The sequence below is a fragment of the Vulpes lagopus genome, chromosome 20 (genome assembly GCF_018345385.1).
Source record: "Vulpes lagopus strain Blue_001 chromosome 20, ASM1834538v1, whole genome shotgun sequence".
NCBI lineage: Eukaryota > Metazoa > Chordata > Mammalia > Carnivora > Canidae > Vulpes > Vulpes lagopus.
Window position 1 is genome coordinate 18,990,479 of NC_054843.1, and position 21,235 is coordinate 19,011,713.

The window sequence follows — 21,235 nt, forward strand, 5'->3', positions numbered from 1 at the left end:
AGGGGAAAAGCACTTTTTTTTTCATCTAACCAGCTAAAGAAATAAAGTTGAAAACCCTATTATGGCTCTCACTGATATGTTCTCAAGTTTTTCTTTCAGAATTAACCAAAACTCAATACTTCAATGTTCTGTTCAATATTTTTCTTTCTATATGTTATTTTACAATAATTACATGTGCAAGTAAAATATATTTAGTGATTTGTTTTCTTGGTCTTTGAACATTATCTAATTTACTACACAATAAATCTTAAAGATTTTTAGTACTATGTAGTATTTTAGTATATATGCATAATGCTACATGTATATTTGTACATATATACATATAATAAATGTATGATAATATAATATATATGTTATACTATGTATATACAGACACATACAGTAGACTCATTTTCCTGTCAGTGAACATGTGAGTCATTTCTGGGTTTCTGATATTGTAAATGATGATGTCATAAAGATTATCTATGGGATTCTTGGCAGAAAAATGCAGATTTTAGACTATACTTACGAGTGTAATTGCTAGGTCAAGAGATAAATGTATATTCAACTTTAGTAGATTATTCCAAATTTTTCTTTAATGTATTTATAAAACTTTTACTTTGAGCAATTCATGAGTTCTGGTTGCTTCAAATATTTTCCAAATTTCATTATTGTCAGATTTTAATTTTTGCTAAACCTACTGGTAAAAAATAAAATCTTAATTTTTAGTGTTTTAATTTGTATCGCTTTGCCTGATGAAGCTGAACATCTAGTACTAGATTTGTTGCCTATTTGTTTTAACTCTGTGAAATGCTTTTTTTATATTCTGCATCCATTTTTCTTTTGCAGCGTTTGTATTTATCTTATTGTTGGTTGAATGTCTTATAGGGCCACCTGGGTAGCTCTGTTGGTTAAGCGTCTGATTTTTTATCTCAGCTCAGGTCTTGATCTTGGGGTCACACATTCAAGCCCTTTGTTGGGCTCCACACTGGGCATGGAGCCTATTTTACTTTTGTTTTTTTGATTATATAGATTTGCATTTAGCTTCAGTCAATAAATTCCTTCACATTTTCTGTCTTGTTTATGACATTATTGACATAACTCTCTTCTGAAGATCATAAGGATATTCTCTTGAGTTCCATTGTAAAGGATACTTTCACATTTAATATTTAATCCAACTGGACTTGATTTGTGTGTGTGTGTGTTGGTGAAAGGTAGGCATTCTTTTTCTTTCAGAAAATGGGAAACTGTTGAAAATCATCAATCTTTTCCATACTGATGGACAGCTCCACCTCCACTGCAGTCATACCTGAAGTTTCCACGTACAGAAGATCTGCCATCAGCCTTTCTATGATATACCACTGGATTATTTTCAACAATACCAATATATTTTCCTGCTTGTAATACTCTTTTTAAAAATTTTATGTTAGAGATATTTTTCCCTATAAATCACAATGTTTCTCCCTACTCTACTTTCTGTAATACCTGAAAAAAATCTGCAAATTTATTGCTATTTGTTTCTTAAATTCTTGGAAGTATTTACAAGTAAAAGTAATTGGATCTAAAGTTTGTTGGCACTGTTTTTCATTTTAAATTTGCATATAAGAAAATTCACTTCTTTTTAGTGTGATTGAGGGTGTTTCGTTCTATATATGGTTTATTGAGAGTTTTTATAATAAATGGATATTAAATTTTGCCAAGTGTCTGTGCATCTATTGAGATGATTGACTGATCACAGTTTTTCTTTTCTTATGTTTCAGCCTATTGATATGGGATATAACATTGCTTGGATGGCAAAATTTGCAGTAATCGTGTTTTCCTGGGATAAATTACAATTGGACCCAATGTTTGTCTTCTCTATAGAGTCCTGCATTTGATTTGCTCATATTTAATTTAGAATTTTTGAATTTATGTTCATAACTAAACTCTTAGTTTTTGTTTGTTTATTTTTTGCTTGTCTGTTGCTTTACAATATATTTATCTGGTCTGTGGATGAGTTAAGCTACACGTGAATTGGAAAGTGTTTCTCGACCTCTTATTTTCTAATAGTTTCTTTTTTCTAATAGTTTTTATAAATGGTATTATTTACTCCTAAAATATTTGGAGAAAGAAAACAATAAAGCTATTCAAGGCTGAATTCACTTTCAGGGCATAAGGCTTTCAATTTTCAAAAACCAAATACAGGATGATTTATCTACTTCTTGAGTGACCTTCCATAGTTTCTTTTTGTTTTTTTTGTTTTGTTTTGTTTTGTTTTCCCATGGCATTTGTACATTTTATCTAAGTTGTTTAAGGAGAGAAGCTTTTGAAGTACAGATTTAATTTCTTTAATAGGTGAGAATATGCAGGTCTCCCACAGGTTTTTTTTTTTTTTTAATTAACTTTTATTGGTGTTTAATTTACCAACATACAGAAAAACACCCAGTGCTCATCCCGTCAAGTGTCCACCTCAGTGCCCGTCACCCATGCCCCTCCAACACCCGCCCTCCTCCCCTTCCACCACCCCTAGTTCGTTTCCCCGAGTTAGGAGTCTTTATGTTCTGTCTCCCTTCCTGATATTTCCCAACATTTCTTTTCCCTTCCTTTATATTCCCTTTTGTTTTTTTTACAGTTATAGGAAGTTTGTGTCCCTGAATTTTTTATTCCATCTATTTTTTCACATTTATTGGTATAAATACGTTAATAATTGTATCACATGTTTTTAATATCTCTAGTACTTAATCTTAGTGTATTCTTTTTTTTTTCCTGGATTAGACTTTCTAGTTACAATCTTGTTCCTTATGTTTTGTTTTGTCTTGTTTCATTAATATATGTTCTTATCTCTATTATTTCCCTTCTACTTTTTATGGGTTTAAATTGCATCAGATTTTGTCAAACTTCATATTTTAATTCTTGAACCATTCATTTATAGAATTCTTTCCTTTTTTTTAATTTTCTGACAGAATCTTTTAATATAAAACAAAGATAAAACACATCTCAGCCTTGCAACCTGCCAGCATGCTTTGGTTTTCACAAGACTCTGCATGCTAGACCTTAAGACTAAGTAGGAGAGTCTTTAAGGAGCACTTGGTTGGGAGAAATAGAAAAAGGAGATTTCAGGTAAGCCTGGGCAAGCCCAGAAGCTGAGCTACATCCCTGAACACTAGAGCAGTCCTTGTCTCTTCAGGTCCTCATAGGGCTTCTTATTCACCACGTTCCCACTGGAGTATTCATAGTCTTCCTCGGTGTCAGGCTGCCATCGCTCTGATGCCTTCTGCAGTTTCAGCTTGGCCCACAAGGAGACAGCATCTTCGATCTGTGTCACGTTAGCCAAGTGGGCAGTGTTTGGGATGCCCAAACACCTCATGCCGTGGGCATGACGCCACTCAGCAAAGTGCCGCTGGAAGGCCTTGGGACCTCGGTACCTGTAATTTCCACAAATCTCACACTTATAGTTGATGTTTAGACCATGAAGCTTATACAGCCAGTAGGGAAATAGGTTTGCCATCCCAGCCGAGGGGCAAGTTTTTGGGGTTGTAAATGATCTCATTCTCCTCATCTTCACTTTCACTCTCACTGATCTTCTCTTCCTCTTCTTCTTCTCGTTCCTCCCCTGTCCTCACCTGCTTGCGTTGTACATTTTCATGCATGAGATGCTGCTGTTCCCCAAGAATCTCTACATATTCATAGATCTGGGCTTCTAGGAAGGCAATGTCTTTGTTCCTCTCAGTGTCTCGCTTGGTGCCTTTTGACTTGGGATTTTTGGCAAACAGGGAGGTGTCAAGTGACTCCAGGGACTTTCCTTTGGTGCTGAAGAGCCTCTGGGCTCGCTCTTCTAGGGTCCCACCACACTTCAAGCCTAGAGCTAAGAGTGCAGATTTCAATCTGTCCAGACCCAGGGAGGCCAACTCCTCCCAAGAAGAGAATGCAGACAGGTCAAGATGGGCTCCAGCATGGGTCAGGGCACTGCTTGTCTCTAGGCCATCCAAGAAAGGTACTGTTCTCCCACTTCTTCTCAAATTCATTCTGAATCTTCCCAAAAAGTTCATTCTGATCTTGGAGGGGCTTGACTCGATCTGTGTAATCTTAAAGGTAATCAAGCAGCATCTCCAGGTCTCTCTTATAGTCAGCATTTTTCCTCTCTTTAGGAATGTCAAATAACTGGTCAAAGATGGCAGATAGGTAATATAATCCAGTTTCTCTGAGGCCTTGAGATTAATGTATCTGAGGTAACAGTCATGGAGGTCGAGATAACGACCATATCCCTCTTCATCTGTGAACTCCACCAAGTTTTGTGCCTCTTCACTTGGATTCTCTCGAGCCTTCAGAAGCTCCTCAAATTCCACTGACATTGGCACACAAATCTCATCTGGGTGTTTCCGATGGAATTCTTTTATTTGCTTGAGTCTATTATAAAATTCAGCAAATTCATTGGGTCCTGAAATGGCATTGAGTTCCTCCTTTCATAACCCATCCTTATCATCATGCAAATCCTGCAGGTTCCCACTCACTTCCATATACCTATCCTGCATGGCCCGTGTGCGGTGGTCAGAATTGGTCTGGTCCAGGAGCGTGGACTTACTTCTTAGTGAGCATCTCTTTGGCCATGACGTCCATGAGCCGTTCCTTCACCTCATTGTACCGCCGCTGCTGCACTAGGATCATCTTCCTGTTTCCTCCCGCGGGTTCAGACCCCCGACCAAGTCTTTCTTTTCTAATGCATCAGATGAGGCTGCAATATTCCTAAAGCACTGCTAACATGCATTCCACAAGTTTTGATTTACTATATTTAATTATTATTCAAGTGAAGATAAATTTCGTAAGTTTCTTTGTAACTTCTTTCACCACCAGTAGATTATTTAGAGTTTTATTACTTAACTTCTGGATATATATAACTTATTCTGCTCTTGTCAGAGAACATAAACAAATAATCACAGCCCTTCAAAATTAATTGATCTTGTCCTATTTTATGATCAATTAATTATAATTTACCAATTAATTTTGGTAAATGTTTCTTGTCAGCACAAAATAATGCATATTTTTTCTTAGGTGCAATTTTCCATAAAATTTATTTAAATTGGTTTTGTTAAATCAATCAGATTTACTGTATCTTTCCTGAGTTTTCTCTGGCCTGGTAATCCATACAAAACACTACAACAAGATTTGCTTTATTTGTTCATTAATAAATCCACATATAAATCAACTGCCTAGACCAGGTTGTGACAGAAATAATACATCTTTCTTTTAATGCCTCTTTGTCTATATATTTAATATTTTCTTGTTAATATATTGTATTTAGAAAGAATAATACAAAATGTTGTTTTTTCCCTCTACTAATTTCAATTTCTCAATATGTAATTCGTAGTAAAAACTTTAAATGTATAACAGTAATTTTCAAACCTCCACTTATAACTAACTAAATGCATGCTAAAGAAAAAAAGTTCAAGTGCTCATAGGTTAAAAATAGCTGTCAAATAATAGAGTTCTGATTTAATTTCCTCTATGAATTTAGTATAAACTATATCACAACCATGTAATATCATAAACTATACTATGTATTATTTTGCATAATGATTTATATTGGTTTTTATCCTAAAATCAATAAAATTAAAAATGTCAAACATTTCTTGCTTATACTAAAAAATAAGAAAAGAGCCTAAGTTGGGAATTGGGGCTGGCAGAAATTAGCACACAGAATTTACTTCTAGTTTCTAGATATTCTACTTGTCAGATCAGTTTTCAAATATGAGGCAACTCAATTGATAGCAGCTCAAAAGTCTGAAGTAAATTAAAACAAGAGTAACATATGAGTAAATTGAGTAAGCACATGTACTTTCTTTTCTTTTTTTTTTAAGATTTTATTTATTTATTCATGAGAGACACATAGAGAGAGAGACAGAGACATAGCCAGAGGGAGAAGCAGTCTCCTCAAAGGGAGCCCGATGCGGGACTTGATCCCTGCACCGCGATCACGCCCTGAGCCAAAGGCTCAACAGCTGAGCCACCCGGGCATCCTGCGCATATATTTTCTGATGATTGATTATTCTTTAAGAGTTTAAGCAGACCTTCACTAGCAGCATTTATTTATGTAATATATTTAATATGGTTGTAGAGGCCAGATGCCAGGATGGGTAAAGAGAATTAAGTACCCTTATAGCAAATCAAATCACCATGCAGCAAATTATATCACTTTTTTTTAAGTTTTATGGCCTTATAGTTTGAGACCTCCTTGATTTAGTGATTATCAAGAATCTCTTTTAGTGCCATGAATAGATTAATCAGCCATTTAAATTGCCCTAGCAGTTCTTTGACCTAAATGAATAATTTTAATTTTTCTTTGGATCATTTCCATTAAAAACTGCATTTGGTTTTAGAATAATATATTTTTTCTTTTCTGGAATGTATAGCCCTCATTTATTTTCAAGAATTCCTTTAGAAAAAGTTTCTTTATTCCTTCCTATACAAAAGTGATGCAATGATCAATCTGTGCATTTTTAAGTGAGGCTTGGATTGAATTGATCCTGAGTTAATAAAAACAATGATAAATGGATGAGTTTTCAGAATAGTATTCCAGATTTTCCGTCGAAAAGCCCAGTTTAGTTACCAGTTAGAGATGTTTTCCAGGTTACAGCACAGGGAAAAAGCACACATGTGGAGCACAGTGATCTCACTGAGGAAGAGTGATTGAGCTGGCCAAGGTGGCTGGATTTCCCAGGACAGACTCTCAGAGAGTAGAATGCCTTACAGAGAGAAAATTCTAGAAAATCTGTTTAGGATCCTCTTCAAGACCTCTGCTGAGAACTGAGCAGCATAAGTGTATAAGAAAACTACCCAAGTCAAGGAAAGAACCATTCAAAGGATTGCAGGAGGTAATACTTGAGCTACCATGAAGTCAGAGATCAGTACCTGTCTTCATATGCTAGAGTGGAAAACCTGATAATTCATGGGCCTTGATGAAGGGCACCCAGAAAGATTTTGCTTTATTGAATTATTAAAATAAGGTAATTATTTTTTGAAGATTTTATTATTTATTTATTTAGAAAACATGAGTGGGAGGGAAGAGAAGGGGGGAAAGGAAGAAGCAGACTCCCCACTGAGCACAGAGCATGTGGAGCATGGGGCTCATCCCTCCATCCCAAGAATGCCACCTGTGGCAAAAATAGAAATCAGACTCAACCCACAGAGCCATCCAGGTGCCCCTCTCTGGACTAATTTTAATAACTCTATTATATTTTGCTGATACATAATAATCCAAGCACTTGTACCCCATTTGTTAAATCTATTTTCTTTTGGTTAAAGAGATTAGTATTATCCTGAGCCATTTCTCTACCATATCTATATTCTCCTTTCCTTACATTGTTCTGTGCCCCTAGGAATATCAATGCATTGGGTCATCAGTTTACCTTGGGCCTTGTTGGGTTTTCGCAAAGGGAGATGCTATTATTATCCCCTCTGTTTTGGTTCTTGCAATAGTTATAGCCCTCTAAGATTATAATTCTTGTAGGAGGGCTTTGCTTCAGTTTTTCTAGTTCCAAATAACTTCATTTTTGCCACTTGAAGCGTAAGAGTAGTATAGATTTCCATTGTTGCTAGTCTCTGCATCCCTCTTCATTCCTTCTTGATTCCAGTCACCCCAGTTAGACCTCTGGAAAAGTTTTCTTTAATGTTTTCTCTTCTGTTAAATTCATTTGACAGTGTGTTCTGTTTCCTGTCTGATGCAATATATCTTCCTGTATGTAACCTGTTGACTTGACATATCAATAACTATTATCTTTCTATATTACATCATAGCTTATTAGCTTGCTCCCTTGGGGTATTGATCATTGTACTTCAGAAGGAGGGGACTGGTACTGAGCTAGGGTGCAAAGTGAGAATTCTTACTTATGAGATACTAGTAAAGTTGGGACCAAGAGGAAGGTGTACTGGATATTTGCCAATGTAGCTTTATATTATTACCATACCCCTGCCACACACACACGTAAATAAAAACACTAGTCATAATAGAGTTGCTCCAGTGACCACATGCCTCAAAGTTTATAAGAAGCATGTTCATAGCAGCTGGCCACCAAAAACATCTCCTTTGCAAATATAGATGAATATTTTCCTATCTAGCAAAACTGCTATTGGGATTAACATGAAGTTGGTATGACATATTTAACAGAAATTCTGCATTCTGTTTTGTTTCAAACAGCCAAGCACTTAATTCTTATTTACTGGGTAGAAACCTTGTGCAAGGCAATGTTGGCCATATTCAGATTTGCTATTTTTCATCAAATAACTTAAAATCAACATAAGGTAAAATATAGATACACATTTGGAGTATGTATAAACACCTAGATAGTGCCTGTATTCCTTAATGATATACTTAGTCTTTTTAATGACACTTTGTAGGTGAGGAAACATTATACACAATATAATTAAGGGAATTGCCTAAATTCACACAATGGGCTAATGATTCTGGCTGAGCTTTGAACCCAAGTATAATCTGCCTTGTAAGTACATGCTCCAACCAATATGTTATGCTGCTTCTTGATATGTCATTACAATATTTTGCATTTAAAAAACACAAAATTTTTTAGTGGCACCTGGGTGGCTCAGTGGTTGAGCTTCTGCCTTTGGCTTGGGTCTTGATCCTGGGGTCCTGGGATGGGTCCCACATTGGGTTCCCCACAGGAAGCCTGCTCCTCTCTCTGCCTATCGCTCTGCCCCTCTCTCTGTGTTTCTCATGAATAAATAAATAAAATCTTAAAAAGTATGTTTTTAAAAAAATTGTTGTCATTTGTTACTTTTCCATATAAAGCAATGATCACAGTGATTTTATTATTTAAAGAGCTATCTGAAGTGAAAGAATAGCTAAGATCAAAAGCAACTTTATTCTGAGATATTTAACCTGTTTGTTTCCATCCAGTCAGCCCTCCTCCTGTCAGAGGTTAGAGTTGAGAGTTTCAACTCATACTGAAGCTTTCATAAACAGTGATTAAAATGACAGACAGATGTTCCCCACAACCAGTCACTCTCAAGAGCAAAAATGGGCACTGAAAGGATGAGAAGTAGAAAGACTCATGAATTTTTGTCCTTAAGGGTTAGAAGACAAATAGATCTTTCAGCTCTGCAAACGAGCACAACAAGCAATCCAAAAGCATTATTGGTGCAAGGTAGTTTGTAGAATCTGTTCCATTTGTCACTGGAGCTAGTGATTGATGTTAGCAGGATTTGACTTATAGTCCAGGCCCAAGATCAGTGGCCCTGTGTTCAGAGCGATACTTTAGGTTTAAAGGTGATTCATGTCCCTAAAACACTCAGCAGCAGCATTTACGTCCATTACCATTTTTTAAGTTGAGGTGTGGGTAGGAAGGAGGAGTTAAGCTTGGCTAACCTGAGGAAACGGGGAAAATACAATTCTACAAATTATTTTCCTGAAAGCAGATAATAAACTATATTATTGCAGATAAATGATAATCCCTCTGAATGTTCCTTTTATTTATAACTACATTAATTCAGAAAGTGAAGTAAATCTTTGCCTTTGATACTATTCAGTTTCTTTTTCTTCCTTTCTTCCTTTTTTTTTAAGGATTTTATTTATTTATTTGAGATAGAGAGTGAGTGAGAAAGCCTCAGATCATGACCTGAGCCGAAGGCAGATGCTTAACCAACTGAACCACTCAGGCACCTTGATACTTTTCAGTTTTTGAGCACAGAGTTTCTTAGAAGTTATTTTTGATACTTAAAAAAAGAATAGAAACAAAGCAAAACAAAACAAAGGATAACTGGAACTATAGACTTTCTACATTTATTGGCAATTAGGAAAGAAAAATTTGAAAAGTACCGTGCCTGTGACATTCATACAAAATTCAAAATATGTACCATCTGTATTATTATACACAGACAGCATGGGAGCCAGGAGATGTGGAGTGCATTTGCTGTCAATTCTTAAATATCTACACTAAATAAAAAATAACTAGATGATTTTAGTTGAACCAAATCTCTAACACTAATATTGACTGTATATGTATCAATCTGAATATGAATATTACCCACATGTATGTATGTGTGTATGTATGGATGGATGTATGTAGTATCTATCAGCTATCATCTATCTAATCTGTAGAATAGCTTCAGCACATAAACTATTTCAAATCAAATCATTTTGTTTATCTGAGAGATAAATAAGCCAAATAAAGTGATTTTGTTGTTAAGTAGCAAATGTGTGCCAGCGTAATAACATGTGAGGGACACAATTCTGGGTACTGGGAATATAATATTCTGAACCTCATGTACCTTACATTTAAGTGGGAGAGCCAGAGAATAAATGCTGTCAGACTATGCTCAGTGCTGTAAGGGAAATTCTTGGGTAGCATGTTGCAGGAAGATCTCTCTGAAAAAAATGAGTATGGATTACTGGTGAGAAGGAATGTTCTCACCAAGGATTATGTGAAAGTAATGCAAGGAGTGTAGATGCCCTAAAGACAGGAGGATGGAAAAATACTTATTGGAGGTAAAACTAGGAGAGTGGTCTGCTTTATGAAGGAGAGTGAGCATAAGGGACGAATGGTAGGGAAAACAAACAAAGTTATAGAGGTGGCTATGGGTCAAATAGTAAAAGATTATGATGGCCATGTTTTTCTATATCATAAAATTCCTTAAACAGAACTTAGTAGAGCATTATACTGTCCCCAAGGAACTCAATGGAATAATATCTATATAAATGGGATTCTGTAATCAAAGTTTCAGAAGTTATTTTAAGGCATAACATACTATCTCCCCAACATTATTTACTAAAAGTAATTGGATTTGTGGTTTGCACTTGGTTTCACGGGAGCTTTGAGGTTTATTTTATTTTATTTTATTTTATTTTATTTTATTTATTTTATTTATGTATTTGAGAGAGAGAGAGAGAATGAGAGAAGCAGAGAGAGAGAGAGAGAAGTAGGTTCCCTTCTGAGCAGGGAGCCCAAGCGCAGGACCCTGGGATCATGACCCAAGCTGAAGGCAGATGCTTAACCTACTGAGCCTTCCAGGTGCCCCCAAAAGGGTTGATCTCTAAGTCTGTTCAGGTAGCTGGAATGCCCATGTGACCAGTTCATTATGACAAACTACCACCACGAACAGACTTTGCGCTTCCTCCCTGACACCTGGTACCCAGGTGCTTTACACACATGCTACTGATAGTTTGAGATCTGAACAGAACACATCTTAGGGGATTCAGTAGTGGAAAGAAAAAGACTCATATCCTTTTTTTGCTGTTGGTGTACATGTCTTCTTCCTACATAGTTGCTCCACGAATATATGCAGTTTGTGACTTGAGTCTTTTTGCAGTCAAACACTCACAGTACACATATATAATCAATGTAGTTCCTTATAATTTTCAAAATAATCACCAGTAAAATTATTTGTGTTTGATGCTTTGGGAAAGTTATTTGTGATAGTTTAGTCAATATTTGATCCTTGTTTATACATTCAGATATTTTCAATATCTTTAATTTGTAAGTCCTGGGTTAGTGAGAGTGTTACTTCAGTGTATTAAATCATTATCCTCGTCTTTAACTCCTTTCTTCAAAAAGATGGACCTGGAGGGTATTATGCTGAGTGAAGTAAGTCAATCGGAAAAGGACAAACATTATATGGTCTCATTCATTTGGGGAATATAAAAACTAGTGAAAGGGAATAAAGAAAAAGGAGAGAAAATGAGTGAAAATACCAGTGAGGGTGACAAAACATGAGAGACTCCTAACTCTGAGAAATGAACAAGGGGTAGTGGAAGGGGAGGTAGGCGGGGGGGTAGGGTGACTGGGTGTTGGGCACTGAGGAGGGCACTTGGTGGGATGAGTGCTGGGTGTTATGCTATATGTTGGCAAATTGAACTCCAATAAAAAATAAAAAAACAAAACAAAAAACATTTTTATTTGAAATATACATTTAAGCAGGAAACTTTAAAAAAAAAGGAATGCTCAGTAAAAAGTAAAATAAAAAGAGTAAAAAGTGTAGAACAAATCAGCAAGGCCTCCTGGGATAAAGGAGAATGGGAGGAACAGAATCTTGCTCACTGTCCTTGAATAATAAAATTTAATGATTATTTTCTCCCTTAACACTCATCAACATGTCTATAACTTATAATTTTTGTGAAACATTGAAGAAATTTTAAAAAGAGACATAAATCCCATCCATTAAGGGTCAGTATCATCCTTAAATGTTTGATTCCTAAAATACACAATGCATATAAAAGGTCTTCTTTTTTTTTGTTTCATTTTTGTTGTTTTTTTTTGTTTTGTTTTGTTTTTTTAATTTTATTTATTTATGATAGGCACACAGTGAGAGAGAGAGAGGCAGAGACACAGGCAGAGGGAGAAGCAGGCTCCATGCACCGGGAGCCCGACGTGGGATTCGATCCCGGGTCTCCAGGATCGCGCCCCGGGCCAAAGGCAGGCGCCAAACAGCTGCGCCACCCAGGGATCCCTCATTTTTGTTGTTTTGAACAATGAGTGGAGGCTTTGAGTGCTAGCAATGTTTTTGTTGTGATGAGCATCTTGCAAATACATAATGTATTTAAGTATGCTGCTGTTCTATTGTTTTAAAATAATCCATAATAATAAATATACAGAACTGTGGAACATAGCACATGATTCAGTAAGGGACATCTTTTGCTTCATATATTCTTCTAGTCTTAGTACATGAGTGATCAACACAGTTTATTAGTCTGTGACAGCTGCCATAACAAAATACCAGAGACTTGGTGACTTCAACAATAGAAATCTATTTCCTCACAGCTCTGTAGCCTGGAAGTCCAACACCAATGCATATGTGGATTTAGTTTCTCATGAGGGCTCTCTCCTTGGCCACCTTCTCTCTGTGTTCTTACCTGGCCTTCTCTCTGTGCATGTTCTTGGTGTCTCATGCTCTTTTTATGAGGACATCAGTCTTATCGGAGTAAGGTCCTATATTTCAAACCTCATTTAACATTAATTACCTCCTTAAGCTCTCCTTCCACATACAGTCACATTAGGTTTTCGAGTTTCAGTATATGAGAGTGGGAGTGATAGAATTCAATTCAGGAGAACCATATTGCATAAATGATAAGCCCAGGATTTTCTTTTTGGAAGAGTGATTTTTATTCATAATATGATTCTCTAATGCTAAATTTGTACTTCTTTGTCTACTATTAGGTGAGTATGAAGATTAGGGGACCATTTGGTGATTATGGTCCTGTGCAATTAGAAATAAAAACCTCAAAATTATTCCTATTTTATTATATTTAAATATTTTAACCACTTTCCATGAGATGAAGACCATGGCTAAATCTAAATTTACAAATTTAGAATTTTCATTGCTAATACTTATAGTAACAACACTTTTTATTTAAGTGTTAATTATATACCTGCTATATTTTTTGAGGTCTTTTTGTTATTTCAGTTTAACAATTGTCTAATAATCCATTAATTTTACAAAGAAGAGAATTTTCTTTTTCCCAGTCTCTTTGCGACATGTATCATAAAGCGTGCTTGATAGTTTGACTCATTTCTTCTAAAACAGAAATTTATTTTCAATATATGACAAAGGAAAATTGAAAGTTGATATTTTATTTGGTGTTTTTTTTGTTTTGTTTTGTTTTGTTTTTACTATCCATATAGGGATGCCTGGGTGGCTCAGCAGTTGAGTGTCTGCCTTGGGCTCAGGGCATGATTCCAGAGTCGAGTCCTCACAGGGAGTCTGCTTCTCCCTCAGCCTATGTCTCTGTCTCTTTCTGTGTGTCTCTCATGAATAAATAAATAAAATATTTTTAAAAATCCATGTAATTATTTGAGAGATAGGCAAAGCCTGTGTATTGGTTTTGTTTGAATAATGATCCGAAATAAAGTGAAGTCTACACCCTTAATTTATATTATAATTTATATTATAGTAAAATCTGAGCATACAAAAGGAACTGTTAACATTGTTTCATGTTAGAAAATAATTTTGTCTGCTTTAAAACATAATGCAAACAATGCGTTTAGTACTACCTAAGGAAAACCACTTCTGTTTCTCCTTACTCACTACTCACAGAGTATCTCTGTACTCTACCTTGTTTCTGGTCACCATTGCATGATTTTTCCACATACCAAACAATTATCCAATGCCAGCTGGGTGTTCTGCAATTGAACTCAATTCTGACATTAACCAGAATTAACACAGACCCCACGGGTGTAGTAATCAGTCTCACAAGAGTGCCCCCCACTCAAGAGGCCAATTGCAAGGGGAATCTCCAGGTTATCCACAAATTCTGATTGACTTGGCTATATACTGGAGGTGCCCACAACACCCTCACTGGAATCGATCATTTGCTAGAACAGGTAACAGAAGTTGGTAAACATTTACTTACGTTTGCCATTTCATCATAAAATAGAGTATATGATTGATATATGATACAGATAAAAAGGTTCGTAGGAGAAGGTCTGGAAGGGTGCTGAATGCAGGAGCTTTTGTCTCCATGGATTTGGTGTGTACCACCCTCCCAGCATGTAGAAGCTCTCCAGACTCCACACTATTAGAATTTTTATGGAGGCTTCATTACATAGGCATGATTGATGATGAACTCCATTTTCAACTCCTCTCCCTTCTCTGAAGAATGAAGAGCAAGGCTGACAATTTCATGTTTCCAACTTGGCCTGGTCTTTCTGGTAACCGTCCCCATTCAGGAGTGTAACAAGTTGTCTCGTTAGAACAGAAGACATTTCTATCACTCAGCAAATTCCAAGGGCTTGAGAAGCTCCGTGTCAAGCACTCTCATCACTCAGGAAATTATAAGCTTTAGGGGCTTGGTGTCAGGAACTGAGGTCACTGACTTAATATTTGAACAGAAAATTTCTTAGCACCTCTATTTATAAGGGTGTTAGGATCTCTTTGTCAGGATGAGGTGGGGAGGTAGAGATATTATATATATATTTATTTATATATATTTAAATTATTTCAAATACATATAATTATTTTTTCTAATTTTATTTACATATAAATATAATACAGAGCACCTAATACTTTAATGCACTTAAAGCAAACAACCAGAAGTGCAATAATTATCACTACCATGAAGACAGATAATTTGATCATCTGAAATTTGGATCTATTTTGAGTCATATTTATGTATTATTTTTCTATCAGACTTTATAACTGTAGGGCATGTCAATGGAGTTTGACAGAACCAATCACAGTACTATGGCTGATATTAGATATTTATTGAATGGTCATCACAGCATCCCTTTTGTAGAGCCTCTCCTTCCCTGTGTTGGTTTCCTATTAATGCTATAACAAATTATTTCAAATTTAGTGGTTTAAATATAAACTAAAAATTGTTATTTTAGATCCTATAGGTCAGAAATCCAACATAGTTTCACTGGTCTAAGATCATAGTCAGGAGAGCTTTATTCCTTTCTGGACATTCTAGAAAAGAATCATTTTCCCTGCCTTTTCCTGATTTTAAAGATTTCCCTCTGATCCTCACACATAGCCCCCTACATTCCAATAGGGCACACCATTTTTCTCATACTGCCTTCTGACCATAACTAAGAAAGGTCCTTCTCCACTTTTTAGGACTCCTATGATTAGATTGGGCTTTCTCTGTGTAATCCAGCATGATCCTCTCATCATTCCCATCTTAATTTAATCACACCTGAAATGTTTCTTTTGCCAAGTAAAGTAATATATTTACAGGCCTGATGATTAGAGTAGAGACATCTCTGAGGTCATTTTCCTATTTGTCACACTGTTTTTGTCCCGTGCAAATTTTATCATGGGTGTACCGTTAATGGTCATTCTGTCTATGAAAGGTGATAATGATTCATCCAAATATATGTACCTGATTTAATCCACATCAAAGAGTACCTCCATGGGACTTTGCTTTGGGATTGGGTCCTAGTCAATCTCTCTTACTGTACTTAAAGCTATGAATTTTTAAATTATAGAACTGGTAGTGGACAAATTTCTTGCCGTGTGGAGAAAATATGCCAATAGATAGAATCAAGCACACAGAGATTAAAGACAAGAGCCAGAGCTTTAAAGAGCACCTGATATTGTCTTTATGTGGTCTCTGAGGTCCAGCTCAACCCTTTCTCCATCTGAGTAGTTCAATTCCACATTGAATTCCAAGAACCAAAGTTATTCACTTTTTTTTTTAAAACTAAGTCAATTTGGATTTCTGTTCTTGAAGTCAAGAGTCCTAATTAGTAGGCAATTAATCAGATTTACAGAGGGATTTAGATTGAAAAATAATTCTTAACCAAATATGCTCACTTTTATTTTATTTATACATTAATTAAATAATTAGCCTTTTTTACTGCCTCAGTCAACATTATTTCTTTATTCCTCTAAAGTTCTTTTGATCAATATTCTCAAAATTATATATATATATCCTAAACCTGTTTTCTAAGATACATCGTAAATCTCAGAAATTACTTACTGAAAGTATTTACATATTTTTTCCTTTATTTAAGAATCCCATGGAAATTTACTACATTCTCAATTTTTGAAACATCTATCTTATCTTAATTAAGTATCATTGTTTTTCTTATAACTTTGCATAGATTTTTAGCTCAAGAAAGCAGATATTTGCACATTGGATGAATATATAATTTAAATGTTTTTGCAAGCCCAGGAAATATATCTGAATAGAAAAGGAGAAGCAGCAATCACTTTCTCTGTCCCATGGGGCCATTCTTCTATCTAATTTTTGCTTTTATACTGTGTGTCTTCTCTGTGCTCAGGCTTCTCTCCATAGAATCACTCCCTTTGCTCTTTTGTTGATTCTTTTTCCCCAAATTTTTGCTTATGCATAGATTTGGCTGGCCGGGACAACAACTCCAGCACCATATCTCAACAATATATTGATTCAAGTGGCCATATCATCTGACTTAGTGTCCACGCTCAGTGCATACCTCCTGGGAGAGTCACTGCCTGGCTTTTAACTTGGACAGTCTTTGTCTAGCCATCAGATTTGGATGATAGTAAGATTTCCTCTGGGTTTTGGGATAGAGTGTCTGCTCCACAAATCCTTATGTATGCTCCATTTCAACTACGCACCATTAATTTAGTTTTTAAACATAAAATTTACTGGTTTAATGTTTTAGCTTCCTTCTGAAGCCACCATGTCTTCCATCTCTATGTAAACTCAATAGCATGTAGAATCTCACACATTTTCTTGGTCTTCTGATAGATCTAGGTCTAAATTTAAATCTACTTTTATATCTGTCCAATATGAACATTTTCTTAATGATTTTTAAATTTTTTTTGAGATAGATGCCAAAGTACTATCAAATATAACTTATAAAAACACAAGTAAAACCAGAAAAATCAAGAGATTTGATACATTTATTAATTTAATAGGCTCTGAAATCAAATGGATCTAAATTTACTTATTATCCATGGCATACAGAGCAAGTTTGTTACTTTATTTCCTTACCTAAAAGATGGGGAAAATAGTACCTTTTTCATAGGGTGTTGTACTCTGTGAATGAGGTGATAAATATACAGCTATCCATGCTCTGTGCCTTATGTATAACACACCGTAACTATTAGCTGATTTGGAAATGATATTTAATTTCATTGTTTATTATTGTTGTTTTTACACTGTAGAGCTATTCTTGATTAATTCATTTATTTGGTAGTTTTTTTTTTTTTCTGAACCTCTACCACACAACAAAAAGGGAATTGACAATGAACTAGCTATACTCAGTCCTTGACTCTATGCAACTTATATTTTTGTGAAGAGATAGTTTTGAAAAAAAATATAGTAAACAAACTAATCTAAAATTAAAGTAGTAATCTAAAATTAAAGTAAAATTTAATTTAATTTAAAATTAAATTATAAGAAAACAAAGAAAAGATAAGCATTGAGATTTAGAACTGGGGAGGAAAGCTTTCTGTGAGATATGCAACTTAATGTGAGATATGAAAACTTTCAGAAGAATTTGGACAATAGTGGAAGGTTTGGAAACAGGGGAGTCCTTCTGGGAACAGGCAAAGCAGCATGTACAAGGCATTGTAGTAGCGGGTCACTTGACATATTTGGAGGACTTAGATCACTGCCTTAGGTGATTGAGGAAGCAGAAAAGATGGAGGAATGGATTGTAAACTGGCAATAATAACTTTGGGTCAATTTTAGGCATTTTTGAATAGAATTAAATAGGGATGCCTGGTTTGCTCAGTGGTTGAGCATCTACCTTTGGCTCAGGTTGTGATCCCGGGGTCCTGGAATCGAGTCCCGCATCGGGGTCCCTGCAGAAAGCCTGCTTCTCCTTCTCCCTATGTCTGTGCCTCTCTCTCTGTGTCTCTTATGAGTAAATAAATAAAATCTTTTTTTTAAAAAAAGAATTAAACAACAGAGTGATAAAAAAATCTCATTTTTAGAAAGAGTAAATTTTTACAGAATAGTTTATATATCAGTGTGATTTCTCCCTCAAAAGGGTAGTCTTTTCCCTTGAACTTGATCTTAGCTTATTTTTTTCCCAGTTTCATGTACATACAGTTATTTAAAACTTTATATAAAATATAATCATGTTCTGAACCACTTAACAACAACTCTGTATGGAAATTTAATGACTAAAGGTAAAGTATAGGACTTTTTAAAAAGATGCATTTATTTATCTTAGAGCGAAAGTGTTGAGGGGCAGAGAGAATCTCAATCAGATTCTCAAGTCGATGTGGGGCTTGATTCCACAACCCTGAGATCATGACCTTAGCCAAAACCAAGAGTTGAACGTCTAACCCACTGCACCACCTGGGGGCCCCAAACCAAGGACACTAAAAAGGTATATTTTCATAAAGTGTCAGAATAGTTTGATTTACATAACTAATATGCACATATATGTTAATAGAGTTTATCTATTTTAGGTAGGGTTCAACCTGTAAATGAAACATCAGTGATTTAACATAGATATATTTGTTTTATTACTGAAACACTTTGAAAATCCATCTTTTGAAGTATGACTTGCCATTATTTTACGGACCAAGTGGAATGAGTTGACCCTCAATATTCATGTTGAAATAAATGTTCTCATCACTAGTTACCTTTCAGGTTGAAATAATTGACTCTTTTAGAGAGCTTGAGCTTGAAATTTTAATATCCTATATTTTTTACCCTATTATACAACTATGAAATATAACAACAGAAGTATTTTACAAAATAGTATTATTCTCAATTAATAGGTGAGGACCATCAGTCTGTGATATATTAAGTAAACTGACCAAGTTTATATAGTTAATAAGTTTCACACCTAGTCCACAAAGCTATTATAATTCCAGAACCCTGGAATCAAGCCCCACATCTGGTTCTCTGCTCAGTGGGGAGTCTGTTTTTCCCTCTCCCTCTGACCCTGCTCTTTCTCTCTCTTTCTCTCTCATGTGCTCTTTCTCTTTAATAAATAAATAAAATCTTTTTTTTAAAGATGTTGTTCTTCTACCTATCAGTCTATATTTCTTTTGTATCTTGCTTTAAATTGATATATTTATCTTAAAACTAACAATTCTCATTTTTTAAAAATATAGTTTTTGCACTTTTTTTGCTTATCTATTTACCTCACTTGGATTTTAGAGTGTGCAGATTAGACTAATAAACACCCATTTCCAAAAGCTGTTTGAGTAGTGGATTCTTTGGGTGTACTAGTGAGGGTAACCAACTCATGGATTATTTGGTAATAGGGAGCAAAAAAAAAAAAGTGAAAATCAAAAGTAAAGATCACATAGCAACCCAGAAGTAATATTGAAAGTATAGTGTATGACTATATCTGCTCATTGCATTGAGTCATGTTGATCAACTAATGGTTTTACTTCACATTAAATAGATAGTCTAATATTGTCTTGAGTCATTTAGAGTCTTTGAAAATCAAAGTCTTCCTTAGTTTGATATTTTCTATTTTAAGTCTACAAGGACTCACTCTGAACGATCCCAAATTTCAGTAATCTGAATCCATTCACTTTCATAACATACAATCCTATATCATTTAGATTCAATCTATTCTCATGCATTCCACAATCTGTTTCTTGTCAATTTTTACCACTATGTTTTTGCCAACTCAACCCTCATATAATTGAAGTATTAATACTATTCAATAAAATTCTCTTTCCACTCCATATGCTTCGACTCTGCTCTCAAGCTTGAAAGAGCTGCATTCATTTATGAATGTGGGAAATACATTTTGGGTTTTAAGCAACTCTGACTTCCTATATACTTCCTATATACTTTCCTGTGAACAGTTTCCATGATTTCTTCCAAACTCAAAGGTAAACAAGAGATCTCATAATGTTGCAGCTGTTAGAGTCACAATTATATTTAATATCTCTAAAATTAAGGAATATTATTTATTAAGGACTGATCCCATCCATGAATGCTACAATGTCTACAGGGGAGGAATAGGAGCTAAATAATATTGATTATACCGAGAATTATTTTTTAGTAATAACTTTTTAAATATTTCAGTAACAGAGTATGAACTAAAAATATGTTGTATACCTGAAGCAATGTGACTACACCAAAGAATAGAATGAACAAAGCCATAAAGCTGACATATAAAGTAGAATAACATTGCCAGACTTTGGTTGAATCAAGATAGGAAAGCACAGTCTCTATACTTTTACTCCCTTTCTCAATAACTTCCTCTACGAGGAGTTCTCAAAAATTCCCAAGAAATCATTCAGTCATTTTGAAAACCACTAAGATGGTGGATAAGACCCAAGTCCAAATTTAGAAAGCCTGCATTATTCTGATACAGTTTCAATAGAGCTAACTGTGTGACTTCAGCCTCTGGAACTTACAGCTTTTTCAACCTAAGATAAACTACTGAAGATAGGTTGGAAGTGGATGACTTTTCAATTCCACCCTAATCAAAACATTTACAATATTTAATCTACATTTAATTACTTACAAAAATAGAAACACTTAAGAGTTTATAATCAATGTCTTTCTGAAGTCCAAAATGATAAGGTCTCCAGAGGAAATGTAGCCATAAATTATTGTTCAGACATTTTGAAATAGCAAGCAATCTTTTCCTTTGTGTTTTAAAGCAATTTTGAATTGCATATAGAACCCCTGTGACTTTCTGTGATCATAAAAATGAATGACTGGAATGAAACAGATGAATGGCCAATGGCTATGATACATATTAATTGAATTATTTCCTAAGTACCTCACAAATATGAATTCATAATGGCCTATTACAGGAAAAGAAATTTCAATCTTTATAAGACTTAAAATTTGCCAGTCCATTGTAAGCACCTAGTGCTTCTCTTTTTTTCCCCTAGATTCATTGTATAGAGGATT

The 21,235-nt window shown here is 35.0% G+C and overlaps 1 pseudogene; it reads right to left on the bottom strand.

Annotated features, from left to right (window-relative positions):
- Positions 1–3,121: 3,121 nt before the first annotated feature.
- Positions 3,122–4,623, bottom strand: LOC121479356 (annotated as a pseudogene).
- Between the last annotated feature and the right edge of the window lie 16,612 nt (positions 4,624–21,235).